We start from the raw sequence: 25,829 nt of genomic DNA on the forward strand, positions 1-25,829 counted from the left end.
CAGAAATGTACATCAGCTAATGTGAAAGGATGTCTTTCTCCAGATTTATGACATTTCCCCGCTGTGTTAGACTTTCTTTAAAAGGATATCTCTGAGGAGTGGCTAGGCAAGCTGTGTCTGCGAGCAGCCACAAATAGAAGCGCCAGTCAAAGTGGTCTGTAGACTGGCACTCACATTCATTTACTAAATAAGGTTGTGAGCAATATTAGAACATTTTTGTGACACCTTTCCTGGTTGACAAGAACTTTAGTGCATTGAGTAGAGGAAGTATACAGTGAACTATTGTTAGCATTTATCAGGAAACATGATGAGTGGTCCTGAAATGGAGCGTCTTATCATCCAAATTTCTCAGTAGCCTTAATAAAGAATAGTCAGTGGCCTTATAGCTGGGGTAGATTTAAGCTGTATTAACGTGGCAGTCCACACCTCACTGTGAAACTGGAGCTTTGCAAAAGGACCAGAAGATGGACTTAGATGAGTAAGGTTGAAAGTAGTTGTAAGTTGATCTGGCATTTTATATTTCATCAGTCAATTTCTAAAGGTATAATTTTAACAAACTATATTGCACGGTTTGGCATAAAGTAGAGATTGAATGACACCCACAACAAATAATTGTTAACATTGACGGGTTATGCTACAGGGATTGCCTAACTTCACATATGAGGATCGCACAAAATGAGACAACCGCTACAAACATTTACTCTAAAGGAATGTCATCACATTAAATTTTCCTTTGTATTGATTTTTTTCATAATGCATGAAATAAGCATACATCAGCCTAGTTAGTATCCGAACAAGGTAACACATCCAAGCCACAATTTGATATAAAGACTATGACGCAAAGGAAATATCATAACGTAAACTAACAACCGAAAGCTTCCATATGTCTAAAGTATACAAATATATTCCTTATTTTACCTTCGCATTCTTTATTTTAAAGAAAAGTCATTGCAACTCAGCAGTGAACAAAGACAGTCGATTGAAATCAACCCTCCATTGCACAGTAACTGTATGTGTGTGAAGTTCCTGAGCCAAGCCCCTAAAAGTCTCCATGAACATCAAACCACGCCTGTTGGGGGACCTCAGTTCTTGACCAAACGTCTTGTTAATTTAGCTTTGGCAAATGTCTCCGTGAGCACCATTGTCACCCTCATGCTCATCAGAGTCATGGCCTATGTTTTCATATATTTTTAAAAATCTTATTAAAGATGACAGAGCAATCAGATGAATACATAGACAATTACATCGAGACTACGAATAGAAGGACAGCATAATGTACTAACTTGCTGCTCTTTAATGGACTTTACCTGTGACCCGAATATATTCCTTCTATAGCATTTATGGAACTATCAAAGTTCAGATATTTTAATACCAAGGTGTTATCCATTCCACAATGTAGAATATCTTTCTAAAATATAAAAAAGTGCAAGTATTCAGTGGTCTACAATAAGTGTTGAACATGAGGACAAAGAAAATTCACTGGAGGGCCTTCATTAAAAAATATCCCACTGACAATAAAGCAGAGACCACCAGAGTGGTCTCATGTTAAGTGAGATTCTGTCACTCAACATGGCCTTAGAAGGTGGAGCCCCCAACAGGTGCACCCATTTCTGTGGGCTGAGGACCATAACCTCTGAGCATTAACTTCCTCTTCCAAAGCACATGGGTGATACCTACTGAAGGGGCATGTTGAAGGGATTAAGTTGGCTAGCACGTACTGAAGCAGCCAATAAATTTCACAGTTAAATACGTGCATCTCTTCCCCTTACTTTCGCTGAGAACAAAATAATATCAGTTCTATGTTGCACCCAGTTTGTACTGAAGGGCATAACCTCGAATTTTTAAAAAGAAAAACTCTCTTCAGTTCAATGGAAGATATAGGACATATTAAATAAGAAATAGTAAGCTCTTTAAATCAGTCACTTGCTGTGTTGGGGGGAAAATTGTGGTTCATCCCAAGGTGGCCAAAAGTTGACCTGGTGAACTCTCTGGTTGGTTTTATGCCCTATTTAATCACACATTAAACAGATCTTAAGTTTCTTAAAATGTAAAAATGTCTTCCTTTGAGTAATAGGGACATCATAAAATTCTTCATTACTTCACTGAAGCCTTATTTGACAATACTAAATTTTTTCTCCTAGGCTTACATAGATTCTATCACAGAACCTTTCTCTCCCCCACTTTTTTTTTTACTTCCCTTTGGCTGTTAACTCTGCCATTATGACAGCAACACTTAAAGCTGACCTTTTTTTTTTTTGACAGAGTGAGAAATTCTTCTCCAGGCAATGTAGTGATTCTTCAATACTTATGTGTAAATTATGCAACTGTCTCATACTTCACAGAAATCTTTTATAATCCTGTGTACTGTTCCATCATTGGTTGAATGGAAACATTAACACCTGATTTCCATAATATTTTCCATATGGTAGAGACACTGTTTTATAGAGTAAAGGGACAGATAGCTAAGGCCAATTTAAGTCATTGTCTTAAAATTCCCCATGATGAACACATTTTTTGAATTTATCTTATCTGCCAAGAACATGGAAATATCAAGCTTATATACACAGGTGCACTTGAGCCTTTACCATATTTGATTATTTTTCATAACTTAAAATCTAGGCATATATCTATATAATGGAACTTTTTAGAGAAGTATTTGGACAAGAAGACATTTGTTGTGATTCTCAGTATTTAAATCAATTGCACATAACAAAATGAAACATTTTACTTAATACGATATATCTTACTGCCGTAAGATATATATACTATTAGGAAGATGGCTTCCTAGTTCCTCCCCCTATAAGAGTTACCAATGTAAGCAGTTGAAACGGGTGGGCCTCTTGGTTTTGCACTCCTGCCAAGTTTGGTCTGTAACAAGGAAAATAAGCAAAGAGGTCATGAGGGTATGGGAAGAGGGCATTATAATGCAGTATTCATTATCTTCCTCTTCTGCAGTAATTCAGTCTAAAGCCACCAAAAGGGGCTGAGCACAGGCAGTGTCCACCTGCAGTAGAGGGAGCCATTGTAGTCCAGACAGGTGTGTCAGAGCCCAGAAAGAGTGAGGAAGACATCTACATGGTTGGGAAGCACTGCCAATGGCCCTGCAAGTGGGACCAGAAAAGCATCTGCACTGGGATGAAGGAGTACAGAGCAGTGGGATATTGGTTATATACAAGGGTAGATCAAATAAGTAAATAGGAAAAGGATAATGGGAGCCAAGAGAATTATAAATATGAAAAGGTAGAGAATTTGAAAGTACCCTGGGGTGTTGGATTAGAATTGAGATATTGGCATAAACTCATGATTTTCATTCTAGATAAAGGTAAATATGGAAATGAGCATGGTTGTAACTATGTGTTTGTGTGTACAGCTCTGTTAATGTGAGGGCCTGGGAGCAGTGGCACCCCAAAAGCAATGAGCACATCTGGTACCTAGATTTTGGTTTCTAAGTACCATTTTCCCTAAAAAGGAATCAGTGCTCCTTGGAGAAATGCTCAATTCCAGAACTATGGCAGGAAACGTACAAGAAGATCCTGGAATGGAGCCATGTCAAAAAAAAAGAAAATGCTTAAAGAACAAAGGGGACATGTGCAGAGGACACAGATGCCAGCTCAAAAGGGCTACCCAATTGCTGTGTCAGGGACACTTTGAGCTTCAAAATAAATGATAGTAAATTGGACTATAACCCACAGACTACATTAGGAATTAAGTCCCCTTATTAATATAAATGAATAAGTGAATAAAAGTTGGATGAAAAATTATATATTTACCATAATTTCATATTATCTCCCAACAAAATACATATTAATTATAAAGGGAAGAAGAGTAACTTTACCATGAAAAATAACAATCTTCATTGAAGCATCAAGGTTAACATGGCTATGAAGTGGACACATTAAAAGCACATGGCAGCTGATGGAGTACAGTAGGATATCTCTGCCAGAAATGCAAAATCTGAATTTAATCATAAGAAAGTATCAGACAAATACGCATTGAGGGATGTGCAATTTTTTTAAAAATCTGACCTGTAATCTTTTTAAATATCCAGGGCATGAAAGTCAAGGAAAAAAAAAAAACTGAAGAACTGTTTTAGATAAGAGAATAAAGAGATATCACAAATAATGCAACATCTGATTCTGGACTGATCTTTTTGCTATCAAGGATGTTATTGGGACAACTGGCAATATTTGAATGAGTTGGGGATAAAATGGCAATAATATGTCGGTGTTAGTTGCATTTCAGTGCTTGTGATTATGTAGGAGAATATCTTTGTAGGGACTACTTAGGGTCTTTTCAGTGATAAATGAGGTTTAGTATATTTTCATGCGATTATTGGCAATTTGTGCTTATTTTCATGTAAAGTCTCTATGTACATCCTTTACCCCTTTTTCTATTGTTTTGGTTGTCTTTTTCTCATTGATTAGTATTAGTTATTTGTAAATTAAGGAAATTCGCCCTTTGTCAATAATAGGTATTATAAATACCCCCATTTAAAGTTTACAAACAAATCCATTGATCTTTTCCTCAAGGACAGTAAGGGACAGAACTTTGTACAGTTCTGTTTTTACATTTTAATTATTTGCTCTATCTGAAATTTACATTGCTTTGAATGAGATAAAGATCTAGCTGTACATTTTAAAAAATGATTAGTCAATTGCCCCCACACTGTATAAAAAGTAGCCTTTCTTTTTCCTACCTTTGAAACACAACCTTTATCACAATCTAAATTATACTTTATTTTTATCTAATTTTGGAGTAAATTCTGTTCTTAACTATTTCTTCTCCAGGGCCAACCAAACTCTTTTTATTATTTAATAATATGTTTCAGTAAAGTATTGTCGAATAGAACCTTCCGCAGTGAAGAAAATGTTCTCTGTTCATTCCATCCACCGCAGTAGCCACCATCACACTGAGCCTTGAAATGTGGCTAGTGTGACTGAGGATCTGAATTTTTTACTTTATACATTTCTAATTAATTTAAACTTAAATTTCAAATAGCCACATGAGACTAGTGGCTACCACGTTGGAGAGAAGGGGTTAATTATCCTACTGGGAGTTTCTACTCATTCTTTCCAGAGTTTTCCAAGATATTCTCACATGTTTATTTTTCCTTATTTTTTAATTCTCATAAGAAATCTAGATATTCTGGTTTTCCAGACATGGTCACATTGAATTTACAGAACACTTCAGGTGCAATTGTTCATACTTTTAAAGTATGACATCATTAAGCCTTCTTTTAAGTCTCTCAGTAGAGTTTTAAAGTTTTCGTTATATAAATGTATACCTTATCTTTTAAATCCATTCATAAATATTTTATCTTTTGTTTATTTCTGTCTTGTTTTATTTGTTTGCTGTTGTAAACGGTGCACACATTTCCATGTCTTTTACTATATTTTCTCACTGATCCTTATATATAGTGCAGCCGTGTACGTTTATTTTGCAAGCTTTTGGGTAATTTTCTTTATATTTCAAGTTGTTGATCACAAAATCTGCAAACAGTAATAATAGTTCTCTCCTCTTGTATCCAGACTTTCTATTCAGTTCTCATTGAACACCATTGGCTGCCATTTCAATGGCTGTTTTAAATAGTTGTAGCAATGGTTAAGATTCTTATCTTGTTCCACAGTTTAATAGGAATGTTTTAGCATTTTATTATTAAGCTTCATGGTGGCTTAAAAATAAATGTCAATTCTTGCCTTACCACTGACTTTTAACATCAGAAATGAAGGCTGACATTTGTCAACATGCCTCTTCTGCTACCTCCTATGTAAGTTATATAACTCACCTCCTCTCATATATTACTACTGCATATTAATTTGACCCATTTATAACTTTTTTGATCAACCCCTGTATTCAGGAAATAAATGCCACTCAGTCACGACATATTTTTTTGTGCAATGTTCTGCTAAATTTCTTTAGTAATTATTAAAAAGTTTGTAATATTCAAGATAATCATCTATTTTAGAACTATTCTATCGACTGTCAGTGTGGTATGCCATCACTATTTAAAAGAATTTTGGAGGATTCTTTCTATAATAGTTTAAGTAGGCTTAAATAGAGAAATATCATTCCGTGAAAAGATGAATTAATTTACTTCTAATGCCATCTTGGTATGGCATATTTTTATGTTAATTTAGTAGTAGCTTTAATAATATCCATTGTTACGTTGTTCTGTTTTCTGTCTCTTTCTGGAGTCAATTTAGGAGATTCCCTTCTCCTTGACTAGGTTGATCTGATGCAGTTACTTTATGCCAAATTCAGAAACAGGATGTTTTAGGGAAGCACGATGATTTCACTTTTAGGTAGGTTGCATTTAAGATGCTTATGGGACATTGAGGCAGAAACAGCCAATAAGCAAAGAGAATATATGTCTTAGAGCTACTTGTGAGCAATCTGGGCTGGAAAGAGGGCCACATGTATGACTATGGTGGTTTAATGAGATCACCCAAAGACAACATAAAGCAATGAAGAGTAATGGCCCCTGGTGGAACCTGCCAACCCCAATATATAGCTGGGTAGGAAGAGGAAAAAGCCTGAGAATGACAGGAGAGACAGAAACATCAAGAATAAGAGACCAAGATTTTCCAGGGCTTCAAAGGACAAACAGACAAATACAGAATCATACCATTGGGTCTATTGTTTAGGAGATCATCAGTGACCTCAGTAAAAGCAATTTCTGGGAAGCGTTTGAGACAAACCCCGCTTTTGGGTAGTTGCAAAGCGCACTGATGTTCAGGAACCGCGGCAGCAAGTGTAGGGTGTTTATCAGAAGCCCGCTGGGAAGAGAAAGATCCATGAGTCTTAAGGAATTTTAGAAACCATTTTTCAATTGAACCCATGAAATGTAGAGTTTTCCCTCTTTTTTCTGTCTGAGGAGTTTAACATGAGAAAGGAAGGTTTTCCTGCATTTTCTGATAGACCAGAGAACTGACCGTTGTAAAGAGTATTTGGGTATAGTCTCTGCCTTGCCATGCACCTTAAGGGATCTGGGACACAGGGTGATGTGGAGATGTGAAGGCGGGGCCAGAAAGCAGGATCTGTCCCCAGTGGAGACAGCACCAAGGGCAAGGGCTGGAAACCGAGGGGCTTGCACATCACCAAGGAAACTGAAGTGGAAGAACTTACACAAGACCCTGGTGGAGGTTGGGCAGAAGACAGTCAGAGGCTGTCCAGTCACAGGACTGCTAGCAAGAGAAAAGGGGAAGAAAAATGAAGAGTAAGACAAACTGAAGGCAGCGTTTTTAGGGAAATAGTTGCAAATGCTTGAAAACTATACCTAATGTAAAGCAAGATTAGCTGATAAAATACCTAACATGCAAAGAAGAGCTTAATGGCCAAGAAAAATCAAGGTGAGTCTGACTGCTTCACCCGTCCTTCAGTAACGTTCTAGTCCATGGTTTGAAGCCATTTTATACACAGATGACAGTCACAGGTTTACATGCCTGTGAGTTGTATGTCCAACTGCCACCTCACTATTCCTAACGGAATGTCTAAATGGGTGATGTAGAATTAACCTCTGGGCCGGGTGCGGTAGCTCATGCCTGTAATCCCAGCACTTTGGGAGGCCGAGGCGGGTGGATCACGAGGTCAAGAGATCGAGACCATCCTGGTCAACATGGTGAGACCCCCGTCTCTACTAAACATACAAAAAATTAGCTGGGCATGGTGGCGCGTGCCTGTAATGCCAGCTACTCGGGAGGCTGAGGCAGGAGAATTGCCTGAACCCAGGAGGCGGAGGTTGTGGTGAGCCGAGATCGCGCCATTGCACTCCAGCCTGGGTAACAAGAGCGAAACTCCGTCTCAAAAAAAAAAAAAAGAATTAACCTCTGATGCAGCTCTTCAGTGCACCCGGCCCCTGTACACACAGGCGCATGCATACACATGCACACGCACACACAACGCAGAGATGCAACTTTATAATAGTGTGAAATGCTATCATGTTTGGCAGTGCCACTGGATTTTCCCCCAATTTGCTGTCTAATTTATTTAAATTATTTATACTTAGGAAACCCTCTTCCAATAACAAAACCACCTATTATTTAAGGTTCTGCTGTCATTATCTAGCACCGCAACTTTACAATATTCAATGTGCTTGCTTTCAACTTGCATTGTCTAATTAAACCCTTCAATAATCCATATAAAAGCAATGATCATTTACACTTACTGTATCTACAGAATTACATTCTCCATGAGGAACTTTGAAATACCCAGAAGCATTCCACCAACCTTTGCAAGTGAATCTTCCCAATTTTCATTCAAAACTTCCGTCAAGTCCTAATAGGACTGGGGTCTGCACACAAGTGCGAATGACTCTGGATGGGCAGGACTGGGCTTGGCGGTGGAGGGTTAGCCTGACTAAGCGAGGCCTGGGAATGTGCCGCTCCCCGCAGAAGCTAGGGGTGCAGCCCGATTGGTGCCGGTATGAGGCCCAAAGGCTATAGCAAGCACCTGGGGCAGCTCAGACTCAGGAAACCCACCCCCAACAGGGTCCCAGCCCCAACAGAGCAGGTCTAGGGATAGGCAGGTCTAGGCGTGCACCAGTCCCCAGACAGAAAGACCAGGATTCCAGGGGAAGCCCAGTCACAGGTACAAAGCGCAGGTCCATGCAGCCTGCTCAGGAGGGGAGGAGGGGCCACCTGCTCACTTGAAACCTTTCATCATCATTCTCAAATAGGCAACAATCTTTGTACGTTCCCCTAAAGTAGGGGTCCCCAGGGTAGGGGTCTCTAGCCCCTGGGCCATGGACTGGCACTGCAGCAGTCTTTTGGGAACTGGGCTGCGCAGGAGGAGGTGCGCATTTACTGCCTGCGTTCCGGCTCCTGTCAGCTCAGTCTCGCACTAGGCTCTGAAAAGAGCTTGAACTGCACTGTGAACTGCTTGTCAGGGATCCAGGTCGTGCACTCCTCATGAGAATGTAATGCCTGATGATCTGCACTGTCTCCCATCACCCCCAGATGGGACCATCTAGTTGCAGGAAGATAAGCTTAGGGCCTTCACTGATTTTACATTATGGTGAGGTGTATAATTACTTCATTATATATTACGATGTAATTAATAATAGAAATAAACTATACAGTAAATGTAACATGCTTGAACTGTAAAACCATCCCCCACACTGGTCCGTGGAAAAATTGTTTTCCATGAAACCGCCCCCTGGTGCCAAAAAGATTGGGGACCCCTGCCATAGGGTACTCTTAGGGGTGTTTCATTCTTCATTCTTTGTGAATATATTAGCTTCCTGTTTTCCAAAGAACATAGAAACGATCACATGAACACTACCACATCTTCCCACTGAAAATTCTTATCAACTTATCTCTGTGTCCTCGTATCTCACTTTCCCTTCTTGTAAGATGGGTACCGCAGTCTCCATGCAGTCATCCGACACCAACTCCACTGGCTACACTGAATTCCGTCCTCCCTTTGTCTACCCGAGAAGTTAATTTCTGTAATCGTTCCACTTCCCACTGCAATTTTCATGCTAGAAATAAATTCCTTTTTGCCCTCACATCCCTCGTGGGTATCACCTCTTCTCTGCTTCTCTCTTCAACAGAACTCCTCCCAAGGGCTGTCAGTGCTTTCCATGGCCATGTCCTCGACACTGACCCCATCCCCTCCGAAGCCCACTTTGGTTATTGCCTGTCTCCTCTACACTGAGATGCATCATGTCAGGGCCCCCAGCAGCCTCGGTGTTGCCAAACTCAAGGTTCTGTTCTTTGTCCTTGTCTGACTCAAACTCCCAGCAACACTCACCCAAACCGTTTGCTCTGATAACAGAGCACCTGCCCCTCCAGCTCCTCTCAGCTCACAGGTGGCTCTCCCATCTCCTGGGCTGGCTCCTCCTCCTCCCTCTGCCACAGGGGCAGGGCTCAGGCCACTGTCTTCTCCAGCTGCACTCTCTCAACATGTTTATAGTGCAGTGGCTCTCAACAAGGGACAGTTTTGTCCTGCAGGGGTCACTTGACAATGTCTGAAGACACTTTTGTTACAGGTGGGGAGACGCTGCAGTCATGTATGGAGCATGGTGTATGGAGGCCTGGGATGCAGCCACACATCCTACAAAGCACAGAACAGGCCCTGCCCAGGACAGGCCCAGCCCAGGACAGGCCCCACCCAGGACAGCTCTCCCCTTGACAGCCTCTCCAACAGGACAGCCCCCACTCAGGACAGGCCCCACCCAGGACAACCCCCAACTCGACAGCCCCTGCCCACAGGACAGCCCCCACCCAGGACAGGCCCTGCCCAGGATACCCCCCCAAGACGGCCCCCCCCATGACAGCCCCCTCCCCCAAGGACAGGCCCCACCAAGGACAGCCCCTGCCCAGGACAGGCCTCGCCCAGGACAGGCCCGGCTCAGGACCGCCCACGCTGCACTTACTCTGCACGGAAGGTCCACAGTGCCTGCTCAGTCCAGCTACCCAATTGTAGTCCACGGTTTTAAGCCATTTTATACACAGATGACAGAGTCACAGGTTTATATGCCCAGCCCTAACCACCCTTCTAAATTGCATGCCCAACCTCTGTCTCACTATTCCTATTTGGGTGTCGAAATAGGTGATTTAGAATTAACCTCTCACACAGCTCTTTATTTTCCTCCAAAGTCCACTCTTTCTTGGTCATTTCCATCTCAGCCAGTAGCCCTGAAAGTCAATCTTCATTCTTTTCTGATCCTTACAAGACCAAGCCCATCCAGCAGCGAAGCTCATTGGTTCTGCCCGCGCTGGCTCTGCACCTCAAAGCTGAGCACATCTCATCGTGTCCAGAATGTGTCTTTCCAAGCCTTCACTGTCCCTGAGTGGAACTTCTGCATGGTCTTCTAGTTCTTCTCCTTGCATCTATTCTTAAAGCCTGAAAACCTGCTTTCTGTGCAAAAGCGTTATCTTTTCAATCCATCAATCCATCCTGCCATTCTGTGGCTTAAATACCTCCCAGTGGTTTCCCATCAGCTAAGAGTAAATCCTCCTCCCCACGGTGGCCTGCAGCTTGGCCTGCTTACCCCACTGCCTTCTTCTGCTGCCTCACTCCCTCCTACCAGCCTTTTCCCTCAGCCTCGGAAACACTAGAGACATTTCCTACTCACGGCCTTTACGTTTCTGCTCTCTCTGCCGGGAGCATCCCGGCCCCAGTCTCCATGATGTGCTCACCATTGTTCAGGTCTCTGTCCAAACATGCATCCCCAAAGAGGCCTTCCCTGGCCGCCCTGCAGAAAGGCTGCGTGCCCGCCTCCCATACCTTACCTTGCTTTATTTTGCTTCACAAAACACATTGCTATTTGGAACCAAGTCATCATCTACTATGTAAATCAGTACATCAGATCTCTCCCTCCCTAGCATGTGAGCCCCTTTCCAAGCAAGGATGCGGTCTTTTCACCACTACCAGCCCGGGATCCAGAACAGAGCTGCACATAGGAGGAGCTCCCAATACATGCACAGTGACCCCAGTGTCTTCTTCTGCAGACAGAGTCAGGACAGAGGGCTGGGGTGGGGGGAGCACAGGGAGGAAGGGTGTGCTCCATCTTTTAGTGATTGCACTCATGCTCACAGAGCCCCGTCCATGAATTTTTCCGTACATTGTCTCATTTATCCAGGGTGTGGCCCAGCACTCAGCCATGGTGACTGGGCATTCTGAGACAAGGGACAGCTAAGTGGGGTGAATGGGGCTGAGACATAGATTTGCACACGCCTTCTCTCTCCCCATAGTAGATCTGAGAACAGGGATCAGAGGCAGGAGTGAGAGCCACACTCCAAGGCAGAGGAGATCACACAAAAAAAGACAGTGCTTGGGAAAACTCACAAAGTGCCGTGGAGTTTCCGTAATATATGACAAATTAAATTCAGTAAGAAAATTGCAGTCCAGTACTTAAAGGCCGCTTTTCAAAACTTTCAGAAGTGTGTGATTTGGAGATAAATATCTGCATATCTTTCCTTTAATTATGTTTTTTTAAGAGAATACCTGGAGAAATTAGGTATTTATGATTACCTATAAATGTTACCAAAAGTATATGGAATGTCTAATAATCGTTAATAATGGCAAAAATGTATTGCAAATTTACCAAGTACCAGGAACCATCCTAAGGGCTTACCTGGGTCTCTTTGTCACATCCTCACAACATCCCGCGAAGTAAGGTCCGTTATTGTCCCTGTCATTTGAGAAGGGAAGACCCAAGCTTGCAGATGTTACACAACGTGGGCTCCGTATCACTTTGCCCTCTTCTTCCAGCAATTTCACATGAGAGGCAAAACACAGTGAGAATAGATCATATAGTTCGGGAACAAACAAGCTTTCGTGTCTGCAGATTACTATTTTAAAAATCCTAATGGTAATCAAGCATTTTGAGACAAAATACATTAAAAAAAAATACTATAGTGGTCTGTCTCAGTCATCCAGAAAGCATTTCGTTATCTCAGAAGTAAATGGTACATAATAAAATAAATGATTTCCCCACATCTCGCTCTCATCGTGGTTCTCCTAGTTATTTGTCCCTGTATTCCCAAATAAAACAGAGTCCAGAGACAGGGACCGTCAGGAAGACACTGCGTCCTCAGAGTCTGAATGTGGGCGTGGCAGGAAGGTTGCCGCCACTTCTCTTTGGCGTGGTCAAGGTCAGTGAGGGGAGCCAAGCTCCCGGCAAACTTTGTACACGTGACTTTGTGCCTTGCCTCTGCCTCACTGTGACTCTGTGAAATGGACATTACTCTTTGATTAATTTCATCATGTGCAGCTGAACCACTGACTCTCAGGGAGATACTTTCATGACTGCAAAGCAAAGCTTACATTGAAGCTGGAATCCTAGGCCTCCGCCTTATGATCCAAAAGGAGGGTATTTTAGTCAAGGAAACTATAAGAAAATAACCACATCCTTAAATAAGCAAGAAAGAAAACATAAATAAAGGAATAACATTCCAAAGAATGCCAGAGCTGTATTGTGTTCCCGCAAGTGTCCACTGAACTGGCCGAGGCACTCGAGTTCAGTGGGCTTGCTGAAGACCCAAAGCTAAATGTCATTCACTCACTGATGACAGCAAGGGCTTTGTCTATTAAAGGTCTTCCCGGCAAGGCACAGGTGTGGGCTGGAGAGAAGACGTGAGGATCCTGGGTTGTGGGAACTTGCACAGCCAGACTGTCAAGGGCTGGAAGAATACTTTCTAATCTACAGCTCTGGGATCAGTCAAATCTGCTTGAATCCTGGTAACCTGGTGATATTCAGGTACAGTGCAGAAGACACTGAAGTCAGAAGCTGATAGGACACTTTTCCTAAATAAATCAAGTTGTTCAGGTGACCTGACCAAATGACAACAAACTGTTAAGTATTTTTTAAGCTTTTATTGTAGATTATGGTGATAATTGAAAAGTCGAGAATATTAACCCACTATAGAAAGTGTTTTAGCGGGTAAGGATGTTTCCAAGAAGCAGGTCGGGAGTCTCAGGGACTGCTTGTGGAGATGAAGGACCCCCTGGTCCATCACAACCAGCCATGCTCCTGACGACACCATGAGAGTGCATGAGATGGGAGCGTACGTTCAAAGAAGGATGTGTGAGGCCAAGGCAGGCGGATCACCCGATGTCAGGTGTTCCAGACCAGCCTGGGCAATGTGATGAAAGCCCATCTCTACTAAAAATACAAAAATTAGCCGGGTATGGTGGCAGATGTCTGTAATCCCAGCTACTTGGGAGGCTGAGGCAGGAGAATCGCTTAAACCTGGGAGGTGGAGGTTGCAGTGAGCTGAGATCACACGACTGCACTCCAGCCTGGTCGACAGAGTGAGACCTTGTCTCACTCAAAAAAAAAAAAAAAAAACTATATGAACAAAAGCAGTGCACAGAAAAACACTTTAATACACAAGTTCACAAATAACGAGGATGGGGTAGAATTAATGGCCATCCTAAAAGAGCTGAGCCGTTTGCCCAATCTGCCAAAGACAGAAAAATCAAGAGATTTGAACCACTAAGAAATAACGTAGATTCTACAGAACCCGATATTGACATCAGATAAATAAGGAAACACTTATAAATATTAACATATGGCCGGGTGCGGTGGCTCAAGCCTGTAATCCCAGCACTTTGGGAGGCCGAGGCGGGTGGATCACGAGAGATCGAGACCATCCTGGTCAACATGGTGAAACCCCGTCTCCACTAAAGATACAAAAAATTAGCTGGACACGATGGCATGTGCCTGTAATCCCAGCTACTCAGGAGGCTGAGGCAGGAGAATTGCCTGAACCCAGGAGGCGGAGGTTGCGGTGAGCCGAGATTGCGCCATTGCACTCCAGCCTGGGTAACAAGAGCGAAACTCCATCTCAAAAAAAAAAAAAATTAACATATATAAATCACTGAGTCCAAACTGCCTGCATCCCAAGTAATTAAGAGAATTGACTACATTTCAAATGTTACTTTTGAAAAATCATGTTGAGTTATAGTAATATCAGAATGCCATACAGAAAATGAATGATTATTGAGCTCAAAAAGTAAAAGTAAATGAGACTGTAATATAGTGATTATTTAACTTACTATACAGATTGATGTTGCCTTAAATAATTGCCGATTAACTTCTACTAAAAAATGTAGTATCTATGATATGTGTATAGCATACATAGGAAAAAAGAAGTAAAATAAAAGAATATTGGCAGGGCATGGTGGCTCATGCCTGTAATCCCAGCATTTTGGGGGGCCGAAGCAGGAGGATCACCTGAGGTCAGGAGTTCGAGACCAGCCTGGCCAATATGGTGAAACCCCGTCTCTACTAAAAATACAAAAAATTAGCCTGGCATGGTGGCACATGCCTGTAATCCCAGCTACTGGGGTGGCCGAGGCAGGAGAATCGCTTGAACCCAGGAGGTGGAGGTTGCGGTGAGCCAAGATTGCACCATTGTACTCCAGCTTGGGCAACAAGAGCAAAACTCCATCTCAAAAAAATAAAATAAAATAAATATATATAAATTAGCCAGACTTGGTGGCAAGTGCCTGTCATCCCAGCTACTTGGGAGGCCAAGGCAGGAGCATCACTTGAACGTGGGAAGTAGAGGTTGCAGTGAGCTGAAATCACACCACTGCATTCCAGCCTGGGCAACAAGAGTGAGACTAGACTCCATCTCAAGAAAAAAAAAACAATAATTAAAAAAAAAAAAAGAACATTAAGGATAAACTAAAATACTGAGAATAAAAATATGTGTGTCCCATTGAAAAAACATTTTCTGAATGCCCACTGAGCACCACACAGGGCCAACGGGAAAGCAGAAAAAGGATAGAAGTGGGAGAAGCTTGCATTCTAGTGAGGGAGTTAGGCCACTCAACTGCAATGCACAGGAAAAACTAAATGCTATAAGAGAAGAAGCCAAAATCAAGAGTCATGGGAGGATTAATTTTGGAAGAAGGAATGGGAAAGAGAAGGTGGTCAGAAGAGGCTTGAGGGGGCTGCTTTCTGCTGGCTTTAGTGTGTGGTGGGCTTCCAACTGTCTGAGGACTGGAAGAAACATGCTTAGGGAGAGGAGGCTGGTCTACAAACAGGCAGAAAGGCATGCATTATGAAGACTGTGCCTTGCTAATTGAATGGCTTTTCCAAACGTGCTTACAAACAGAGGGAGCTCTGTCAGTCAGGTCCCCCGGAAATAGGCTCTGAGACAGAGATTCTTGCACAGAAATGCACCTAGAAGAGACTGAGAATGCTCTCCTTATCAAAATTCCAATGGCATTTTGCACAGAAATACACAAACTATCATAAAACATATACGGAACCACAAAGACCCCGAATAGCCAAAGCAATGTTGAGCAAAAAGAACAAAGCTGGGGCCAGGCATAGTGGCTCACACCTGTAATCCCAGCACTTTAGGAGGCCAAGGCAGGCAGATCACCTGAGGTCAGGAGTTCAGGACCAGCCTGGCCTGATGGCAAAACCCCATCTTTACTAAAAATACAAAAATTAGCCAGGCATGGTGACAGGTGTCTGTAATCCCAGCTACTCAGGAAGATAAGGCAGGAGAATCACTTGAACACCAGAGACAGAAGTTGTGGTGAGCTGAGATCATGCCACTGCACTCCAGCCTGGGCAACAGTGAGACTCCATCTAAAAAAAAAAGAAAAGGGAAAAAACAAAGCTGGAGGCACCACACTGTCTGATTGAAAAATATATTACAAAAATATAATAATCAAAACAGCATGGTACTGGCATAAAAACAGACATGTAGACCAAATGGAACAGAATAGAGAGCCCAAAAATAAATCCACACATTTATGGTCAGCTAATCTTCAACAAAGCTGCCAAGAACATATAACAGGGAAAGGACAATCTCTATAATAAATAATATTGAGAAAACTGGATATCCACATGCAGAAAAATGAAACTGGGCCTTATCTCACAACATACAAAAGTCAACTCAAAAATGTATTAAAGATTTAAGTGTAAGAGCTGAAACTGTAAAACTACTAGAAGAAAATATAGGAGAAAACTACATGACATTGGCCTGGGTAGTTTTGTTGTTGTTGTTTTTGATATAACCCAAAAAGCACAGGCAACAAAAGCAAAACTAGATGAATGGGATTAGATCAAACTAAAAAGCTTCTGCACAGCAAAGGAAATAATCAACAGCGTGAAGAGATAACCTATACAATGGAAGAAAATGTTTGCAAACCAAACATCCCATAACAGTTAATATACAAAATACATAAGGAACACAAGCAACTGAATAGCAAGAAAGCAAATAACCCAATTTAAAAATGGGCAAAGGATCTGAATAGACATCTCTCAAAAGAAGACATACAAGTGGCTAACAGGTAGATGAAAAAATGGTGAACATCAGTAATCATCAAGGAGATGTAAATTAAAACCACAAGGAGATATCACTTCACACCTATTAGAATGGCTATAATCGAAATGACAAAAGATAGCAAGTGAAATGGTTTGGCTGTGTCCCCACCCAAATCTCATCTTAAATTTTAATCTCCATAATCCCCACATGCTAAGGAGAGACGGGTTGGAGATGATTGGATCACAGGAGTGGTTACCCTCATGCAGTTCTCATGATACTGAGTTCTCATGAGATCTGATGGTTTTATAAGGGGCTCTTCCCCCTCAACTCCTCACTCACTCTCTCTCACTTGCCACCATGTAAAATGTATCTCTTCCCCTTCTGCCATGATTATGTTTCCTGAGGCCTCCCCAGATGTGCAGAACTGTGAGTCAATTAAACCTCTTTACTTTATAAATCACCCAGTGTCAGGTAGTATCTTTCTAGCAGTGTGAGAATTAACTAATACGGCAAGTGTTTGTCAGGGTGTGGAAGAAGAGAACCCTTGCCCACTGTTGGTGGGAGTGTAAATTAGGACAGCCATTATGGAAAACAGGATGGAAGTTCCCAAAAAGTTAAAAATAGAGATACTATATGATCCAGCAATCCCACTTCTGGGTATATATCCAAAGGAAATCAAATCGGTATGTTGAAGAGGTAGCTTCACTTTCATTTTCATTGCAGCGTTATTTACAGTAGCCAAGACATGGACTCAACCTTACTGTCCATCAGTGGATGAATGGGTAAAGAAAATACGGTACATATACATAGTGGAATACTATTCAGCCTTCAAAAAGAAGGAAGCTGGCCGGGCACAGTGGCTCATGCCTGTGATTCTAGCACTTTGAGAGACTGAGCAGGAGGAGCACTTGAGTACAGGAGTTTCAGACCAGCCTGGACAACATAGCAAGATCCTGTCTCTACACATAAAAAAAAAATACAAAATAAAACAAAGGAAATCCTCTCATTTTTGACAACATGGATGAAGCTGGAGGACATTATGCTGCATGAAATAAACCAGTCACATAAAGACAAATACTGCATGATCTCACTTCTATGTGGAATCTAAAGCGAAATTCATGGAAGCAGAGAGTAGAACGGTGTTTCACAAGGACCCAGGGAAGGAAAGTGGATTGGGAGATGTTGGTCAAAAGGCACAAAGTTTCGATGAGGCAGGGTGAATGAGTTCTGGCGATCTGCGCAGTGTGATGAGGCTAGTACATAGTAATATATATTTGAAAATTGCTAAGGGAGTAGGTCTTAAATGTTCTCACCACAAAAAGATGAGACGGATGTGAGGTGATGGATATGCAAATAAGCTTGGTTTAATCATTTCACAAGGTATAGGTACATGTGTCGAAACATCACACTGCACACTATAAATATGTGTACTTTTTACTTGTCAATTAGAGCTGAATAATGCTGGAGGTGGAAAGAAAGAGGAAGAAACAGGGCTGGGCACGAAAGGTTAGACTGCCCCGAGGAGGTCCCAGGAAATCTCCACTTGAGGCCAAGGGGCTGCAGCTTTGTGCCTGTACATTAGCCAGCCCATGCAGGCTGTGGGAGGAAGGGGTCACCTTGAGCAAAGCAGCTCCTGTCTGAGGTAGAGGGAAATTTCAAGGATAAGACCCAGCCATCAGTGGCCCATACCCCAGTGCCTGGGACAGCCTGTTCTGCAAGGGATCAGGGCAGTACTCTGCAGCAGCCTCCACAGTGACGCTTGATGTAGTGAAGGATACACTCCCAAAACTGTATGAAAGTGTTTGCATCATTAATGTCTATTTTAACTAAAAGCGCCAATGGGATTAAACATCGTGGTAAACCGATCCTTTTGTGGCTCATAAGCATGATGAGTAGGATTTCACACTCATGTGTGAGATATGCCTCCCTCAAACCTTATAAATGATAACGGTATGTGAGCCATCTGACATTTAAAAAAAAATCATGGTAAACCACAGAAGATTCCAGGTGAATTTTTGGGCATGTAAAAACATGACTTCCTGCTTATATTAGGCCATTCTTGCATTGCTATATGTAAATACCTGAGGCTGGATAATTTTTAAGAGATTTAATTGTCTCACAGTTCTACAGGCTGTACAGGAGGCATTGTGCTGGCGTCTGCTCCTCGGGAGGCTTTGCAGGCTGTACAGGAGGCATTGTGCTGGCGTCTGCTCCTCGGGAGGCTTTGCAGGCTGTACAGGAGGCATTGTGCTGGCGTCTGCTCCTCGGGAGGCTTTGCAGGCTGTACAGGAGGCATTGTGTTGGCATCTGCTCCTCGCGAGGCTTTGCAGGCTGTACAGGAGGCATTGTGCTGGCATCTGCTCCTCGGGAGGCCTCAGGAAGCTTTCACTCCAGATAGAGGGCGAAGTAGGAGCAGACACATCACATGGCGAAATCAGGAGGGAGGTCAGGGGTAACGTGCCACATACCTAACAACGAGATCTCACCAGTCCTCACTCACTACAGCAGGAATGGCACCAAGCCACAAGGGATCCACCTTATGACCAAAGCCTGCTGCCCACCAGGCCTCGCCTCCAGCACTGGGGATTCCGTTTCAACATGAGATTCGAGCGCCATCAAATACTCCAACTGTATCACGGCTGTTCAAATGAGTTAGAAGCTGAAGATGCACCGATATATGTAACGGAGGGTAATAAGAGGACTGTAAGCTGTTCCCGTGGGTGTGCCGTCCTTCATGAAGGAGCAGAGCCAGCAGCCTACCCATCATGATGGGACTTGCACTGAGCCAGGTCAGTGGCAGCAGAAAGAGCCTTACACTCACGGAGACTGCACAGCTGTAACACCCAGGTCCTCCAAACATTCACCCTTACACCCAGACCCTCATACATGTCTGCAGGACTGGCCACGATGGGTCCTGCCTAGCAAGATGAACTGCCCTCCCTGTGGCAAGAATGAAACCCACAACTTGGGTGTTATCAGCATAAACTCTCATCAAATTGACACCACCAGACATAGATGACGATAATAAGAAAATAAGGCAGATGCAACTGAGCTGATAAGATATGCCCAAGTTGGAAAAACTAATTTCAGCTGAGAAAAACAGCACATGAATGAAGCTTCTAAAAATTAACTTATAATTAAAGATCATATAGAAAGGCAATGATGGTGAAAAACCGCAATGAACATCAAAACAAGCATGAGTTCCCAGTTTAGAAACATAGCCAGAACATTATTGATTTTAAATATACAGAGAAGACGCATATACTCGTTTCCTGTTTAGGATACATATATTAGAAAACAGAATTGTTTTTTTCAATCTACCGCTAATCAGTGTGACAAAAAGCCATGACCCTCCGGGAATTGGCCCAGCCCTCCATGCAATGGATTCTTCAAGTTCGAGCAGGTTGGAGGACTTCGGGCAGCAGACAGTGAAGTCGGAGTCTCTGAGCCCAGAGGGTGTTCTTAATCTACGCCTGAAAATGACTGAAATGGAATCCCGTGGAGGCAGATAAGCTCTGGAAACCTTTAAGCCAGCAAAAAAAAAAAAAAGAAGAAGAAGAAGAAGAAAGAAAAAAGAAAAAGTAAAACTGGAAGAATGTCCGGCACACAGTGGAGGCTCAGCATATGCTAGATTCATTCATTAATGCATTCAAAATTATGTTGGTGGTCAGTTTAGGACAAATAGATTAAGATAGTACACCAATGCACTGGCATTATGGTATGATTAGCAAACCAACTTTATACCAAAGAATTCCTTCTTATGGGAAAAGCACAGTCATTTTTTTTTTAACACACATTTGGCAATACTGTAGGAGTAAGGGAACCATGATGAATGAACTTGATTATTTTTATAAAATTTCCCAAAGTAAAAATTTCAGCTGAAAATGAAAAAAACCTTTATAAATTAGAATAAATGCAGCCTGGAGTAATTCTGTAGCACAGTGGCCAACATTTGGACACATCAAATAAGTCTTAAAGGTCAAGGAATGAGTAGTTATGTATGTTTTTCCATTCCAGACAGCTTGAAATTTAGTGTCTAACTGAAAAGTCCAAAACGGTAAAACTCCTGAAAATAAGCTTTCCAAAATGACTAGTTTACTTTCTACCTGGAACTTAAAATAGGATGAAGGGAAGTCTAAATCTGAGAAAGCAGAATCTCCTTCTAATGTTTTGTTTACACAGATAGTAAACACTTTACTGCACTAAAAAGGACTAACTTTCATATCTCAACGTAAAAGCGTTTGCAGGACACGCATAGTGGCTCACACCTGTGATCCCACTGCTCTGGGAGGCTGAGGCAGGAGGATCATTTGAGGCCAGGAGTTCAAGACCAGCCTAGTGAGACCCCTGTCTCTACAAAAAATTAGCCAGGGGAGTGGTGGTGAGCACTTGAGCCCAGGAGTTAGAGGCTGCAGTGAGCAATAGTCATGCTACTGCACTCCAGCCTGGGCACTAGAGTGAAACCCCTGTCTCTAAAAAGGAACAAGAGCAAAAGAACAGTATTTGCCATTCTTTTCAAAGCACTGATTCTTCTGCTTCTCGGAGCACTCAGATGGCATCTGATCTTTGCTTGCCAGAATCATCATTCAATGGTTTAGCAAGGAGCTGTCTGTAGGCCTTGCCCCAGTAAGGGTTCCAAAGACCTTCAGCTGCAGCTTCAACAACCTGCACCTTGTCACAACTGTGGCATCCATAGTCAAGTGCCATCATTTCCCTTCAGTTAACTAGTCTTTTGACTTTTTAAAGTAGTAATCTCACAGCTGTCAAATGCTGTTGGAAGATACCCTTGAATAGTTCTAGGAGAACCCTGCTCTGGGAAGAAATTTGGGACAGAAGAATTTTTCTTAAGAAGGAAGAAAAGAGGGATGAGGAAAGCACTGACTTCCTCTCATGAGGACCCACAGACTCCACAACTCCTTCAGCGGAGAACTGTCTCCAGGCGACAGCAGACGTCAGTTTCAGGTCCACAGAGTCCCACTAAGCTCCTGTAGTTTAGAACCTAATTCAGTTCTAACCTGTTGGTGAAATTATTCAACAGTTTGCCTCTGGGCATTGAAATAAATAATAAAAAATAGCAAATTTAATATTGCTATTGTTGCATCCTCTACAGTGGCATCAGAAGCTCCTCCAAGTCCCACTTCCTTCCAAGTGGACATCTTCATAGTACATTGTCCTTTGTGAAAGCTCTTTGCAAAGAGAACTTACGTCTATATATGTAATATTCGTGCCACGCCATACAGTTTTTAAAGAGTTTTGCAAATACAAATCTTCACTACACAGCACTCCTTTAAGATAAAGCATTCAATAACCAATTTTTAATCTCTCCATAGTAGCACAAGAGGCTGTGTCCTTTATATTTGGAAATTATGCCCCTTAGAATACCAGTTATTCCTGTTTATCAGCCTAAGTGTATGCAGAGTACTCACTATGAGTCTCCACACAAAGCATTTTTTAGTGCAGTAAAATATCCACTATTTTAATGGACAAAACATCAGAAAGAGATTCTACTTTCTCAGAATTAGACTTCCCTTTCCACCTCCTATTTTAAGTTCCAGGGAGAAAATAAACTAGTTATTTGGAAAGTTTATTTTCTGTGGAGTTTTATAGCTTTGGACTTTCAAATACACATTAAATTTCATGCCATCTAGGATGGAAAAACATATATAACTTGACTCATTCCATAGACTTCAAGACTTATTTGATGTGTCCAGATGTGTCCAACTATGTGTCGACTGTCTGCTCATTGCTGATGGAAATAGCAACAGTAATTCACCTTCAAAAGCCCTAAATCGTGGTTGAATAAACAGAGAACGCAGAACGGTGTATGATGCCAAACTGCCATAAGCGGGGAGTTGGGGAGGAAAATCTCAGAAGGAGCCTCAGACGCCCAGAAAAGACTTTTTGGAGGAGCAAGGCTTTCAAGTAGGCCTCGAAAAACAGTATTTTGAGACAGAGGAGGAGGTAGGTAGGGTGTCCCCGCCAGTAATTACAGCCTAGTGAAAGAAGCCTGCAAGGCAGAAAGGAATATAGTATTGCGATGGCAGAGGAGAGAGGTCCAGGGCAAAGATCCCTGCAAAGGCGATGGTTCCTCTCAGCCAGTAGAGAAAGTGAAGACCCCAAATAGGGGCTCCCAAGATGGGATGTGTCTGGGCTGGGAGCAGCACCACCTTTGGGAGGCTGGCAACACAGGTAAGGCCCACAGGGAAGCCGTGGCTTGCTGGCCAGGTAGGCGGGCCCACAGGGGAGCCGTGGCTTGCTGGCCAGGTGGGCGGGCCCACAGGGGAGCCGTGGCTTGCTGGCTGGACTTTCTGCTGCCGGCAGTACTGGCATCCTCCAAAATTGCTTCCTGGGGCTTTTCTATTTCTCTTGACTTCACCCACTCTCTTTTCTTGTGTCCTGTGATCCATTCACTGCCGTGACATTGAACATGCTGTTAGAACAAGAAAACAATAGTCTATGTCATGTTAATAACATCCTCCTCAATCCTGGCCAGAGTTCTCTGCCCAGACCCTTTCTAAAGCAGTGGACAGTCCCCAGATGGGCTTGCTGGAAGTGTACACCAGCGCTGCAAACGGGAGAGCCCCGGGCTGCTCTGACATCATGACCGCACTGGCATCCTGGGTCGTCACACCCTGCACTGATGCAGACAATTCCATACCGATGGATCAGCAACTTTGCAGGTCTTGACAACTAAGAGCCCAGTTCAGCTTAGCCAGGATGCCCAGCAAAAGGTGACTTCACATCAGGTAGCTTGAAAAGGCAAGCAATCCTGGCTGACTGCATCCCTTCCCCAGGATCGGCACCCCACAGGGTGACGCCTTTTTCCCTTAACAGACTCCATCCGCCAGTCAGAGCCCCTTCCCCACGAGCTCGCATAGTTTCAGAATCACTCTCCACATGCAGCGATCCATTTGCCTCTCTGAGGTGGGACCGTACAGGTGCAAGAGCCTCTCTAGACCGCTGGCTGCAGGTCGCCCCTGGTAAACAGCCTCGCCCAAGAATGCTGGGCATGCAGTTACTGCATGTGAACAAGTCCCAGCTTCACTCTCAGCTGCAGCTGGCACTATGTTGGTATTCATGTAATGCTGCATTGGCAGACGTTTCATCTGCAGTATATGTTGAAATCGACAGATAATTATTTAGAGCAAATAAAATAAACTACTTATGAAGATGACTTGAAGTGGGCACTGACTTGCTGGGAGCCGTTCCTGCCAGCCCTGCCCTCAGGCCAGCCTCTACCACCCGACACGGCTCTCTACAGAACACAAAGGTGCAGACAGAGAAAGGGGTGGCTGAGCGGGGTGCCTCAGGACAGGTCAGCGCGGTTATGTTCATTCCAAGAATACTTAGGATGAAGAGAACCCAGAGTAGTGAAGATTAGTGTCGCTTTTAAATAAGAGCCCACCTGCACCAGGCACTGTGTCCTGCTGGGGCCTGGCTGCTCCAGAAGCTCCTGTGCTGCGGCCACGTGCCCGAACCCTGGCCTGCACATCCTCCTGATACAGCAGCTCTTAGCTCCAGCCTGCTTGTCAGACAAAGCCCATATGTTGTCTGCCTCTTACTTTGTTTAGAAAGAAGGAAAAGGGAAGAAAAGAAATAACAAAGGAAGAAGAGAAGGAAGAAGGGATTACAGCAGGGAAGGGAAAGGTGGGCAAGGGGCAGACCTCAGGAGCAAAAACAAGAGAAGGGCAGAGGAAGGCAGCTCTGCCTGGCCTTGTTCCTGGCAAAATGCGCTTACACTTGGAGGGTGCTCCGCTGCCCTAAGGCACACCAGGAAAGTCAATAGTTTCCTGTGGACCACAGGGAAGAGGAACCCTGTTCAGCAACAGCAGGCAATAGGAAGACACAAAGGCGATTCCCTGAGGAGCCAGAGCAGGAAGAACAGTCCAGGTGTGGCTCAAGAGAAGGCCAAGGTAACAGAGCACCCCTCACCTACCCAGCAGCTCGTGTGCCCAGCAGGAGGCCCTGACCCTGCACAGCTGCCCCTCCACCTCCCTGCAGGAGCCTCCACTCCTGAAACCAGGCCTCAGCCCCTCCCGACTCTGCTCCTCGAGCTGAAATCCTGCCCCTCACACCAGGACCACATCCCCCGCCACTGCAGCTGGAGCGGCCCTGCCAGCATAGCAAAGGGTGTCTCCCAGGAGGAGATGGTCTCAGCAACGTCAAACACATTTTCTGTGAAGTTTCCTCTTGTATCGTGATGTTACAGAACACTCTCAGCCAGAGCTTGTCCCCCATGAAGTATTCTTTGCTGCAATCCATCTTCAATTCACAATGGGAATAACCTGCTCAATACCCTTTGTATTTTTCTCACCTACTTTCACGTTTTTTACATCCCTGTTAGGACATTTAAATTATTAAGGGACAAAGCTGAAGGTGTGTGAATGGGTGGATGAAGAGATGGCTGGGATTGATGAACAAAGTTCACCTGGCACTAAAAACGGGAATGCAGTAGAACGCAGAGGGCGGGAGGCTGCGAGGGGAATTCTGCCCTGACCTGGATGGTCATTTTGAGAGAGAGAGAGAAATGACACCAGCCTTCATCTTGAGAGATGCCACCTTCTAAATTACCCTGTGTGGCTAAACAACTTTTGCATGCTAGTCCAAAGAAATAGCTGCCACGCATTTCATTGTGTGAGAAAACACATTATGAGTTAGAGAAAATAAGAAGGAAATTTTTAACATGAAGATGGGAAGGGACAGTCCAAGAGGCCATGGTGGGGGGGTGGGGTGGGGGTTGCCATTTGAGAAATGGTGGTGGCTTCTGTGTGTTACAGGCAGAGGAGATGGAGGAAGTGGAAATATTTGAAAAACGTTGAAGGCATGTAAAGGACAGGTCTTAATAACAGAGAATCCTGAGTGAGGAAGAGGATGAATAAAAGATAACTTTTGTATTTCTGTTCTGAAAACAACATTCTGAAAGGAGAAATGGAATGAGGAGCAAGTTTGTAGGGAGGGAGGGAAATTGTAAGTTGCCCCGTCCTTCATCAGTAAGCTTTCACCAAACGGGAGACATTCAAATAGAAATGTTCTGTAAATAATAGGACATTTGGTCCTGGGACTCAATAAGAAATGCCTGGTGGGAAACAG

At 43.3% G+C, this 25,829-nt stretch overlaps 1 protein-coding gene and 1 non-coding gene across 5 annotated transcripts in view; both read left to right on the forward strand.

The window, feature by feature from the left end:
- PACRG (parkin coregulated) overlaps positions 1-25,829 on the forward strand; it is a 592,113-nt gene that overhangs the window by 483,923 nt on the left and 82,361 nt on the right. The window lies entirely within an intron of this gene.
- LOC118153397 (small nucleolar RNA U13) lies at positions 18,604-18,708 on the forward strand. Its single transcript, XR_004742635.1, has one exon. It is a non-coding gene; the product is annotated as a small nucleolar RNA U13 (small nucleolar RNA).

The sequence above is a fragment of the Callithrix jacchus genome, chromosome 4 (genome assembly GCF_049354715.1).
Source record: "Callithrix jacchus isolate 240 chromosome 4, calJac240_pri, whole genome shotgun sequence".
NCBI lineage: Eukaryota > Metazoa > Chordata > Mammalia > Primates > Cebidae > Callithrix > Callithrix jacchus.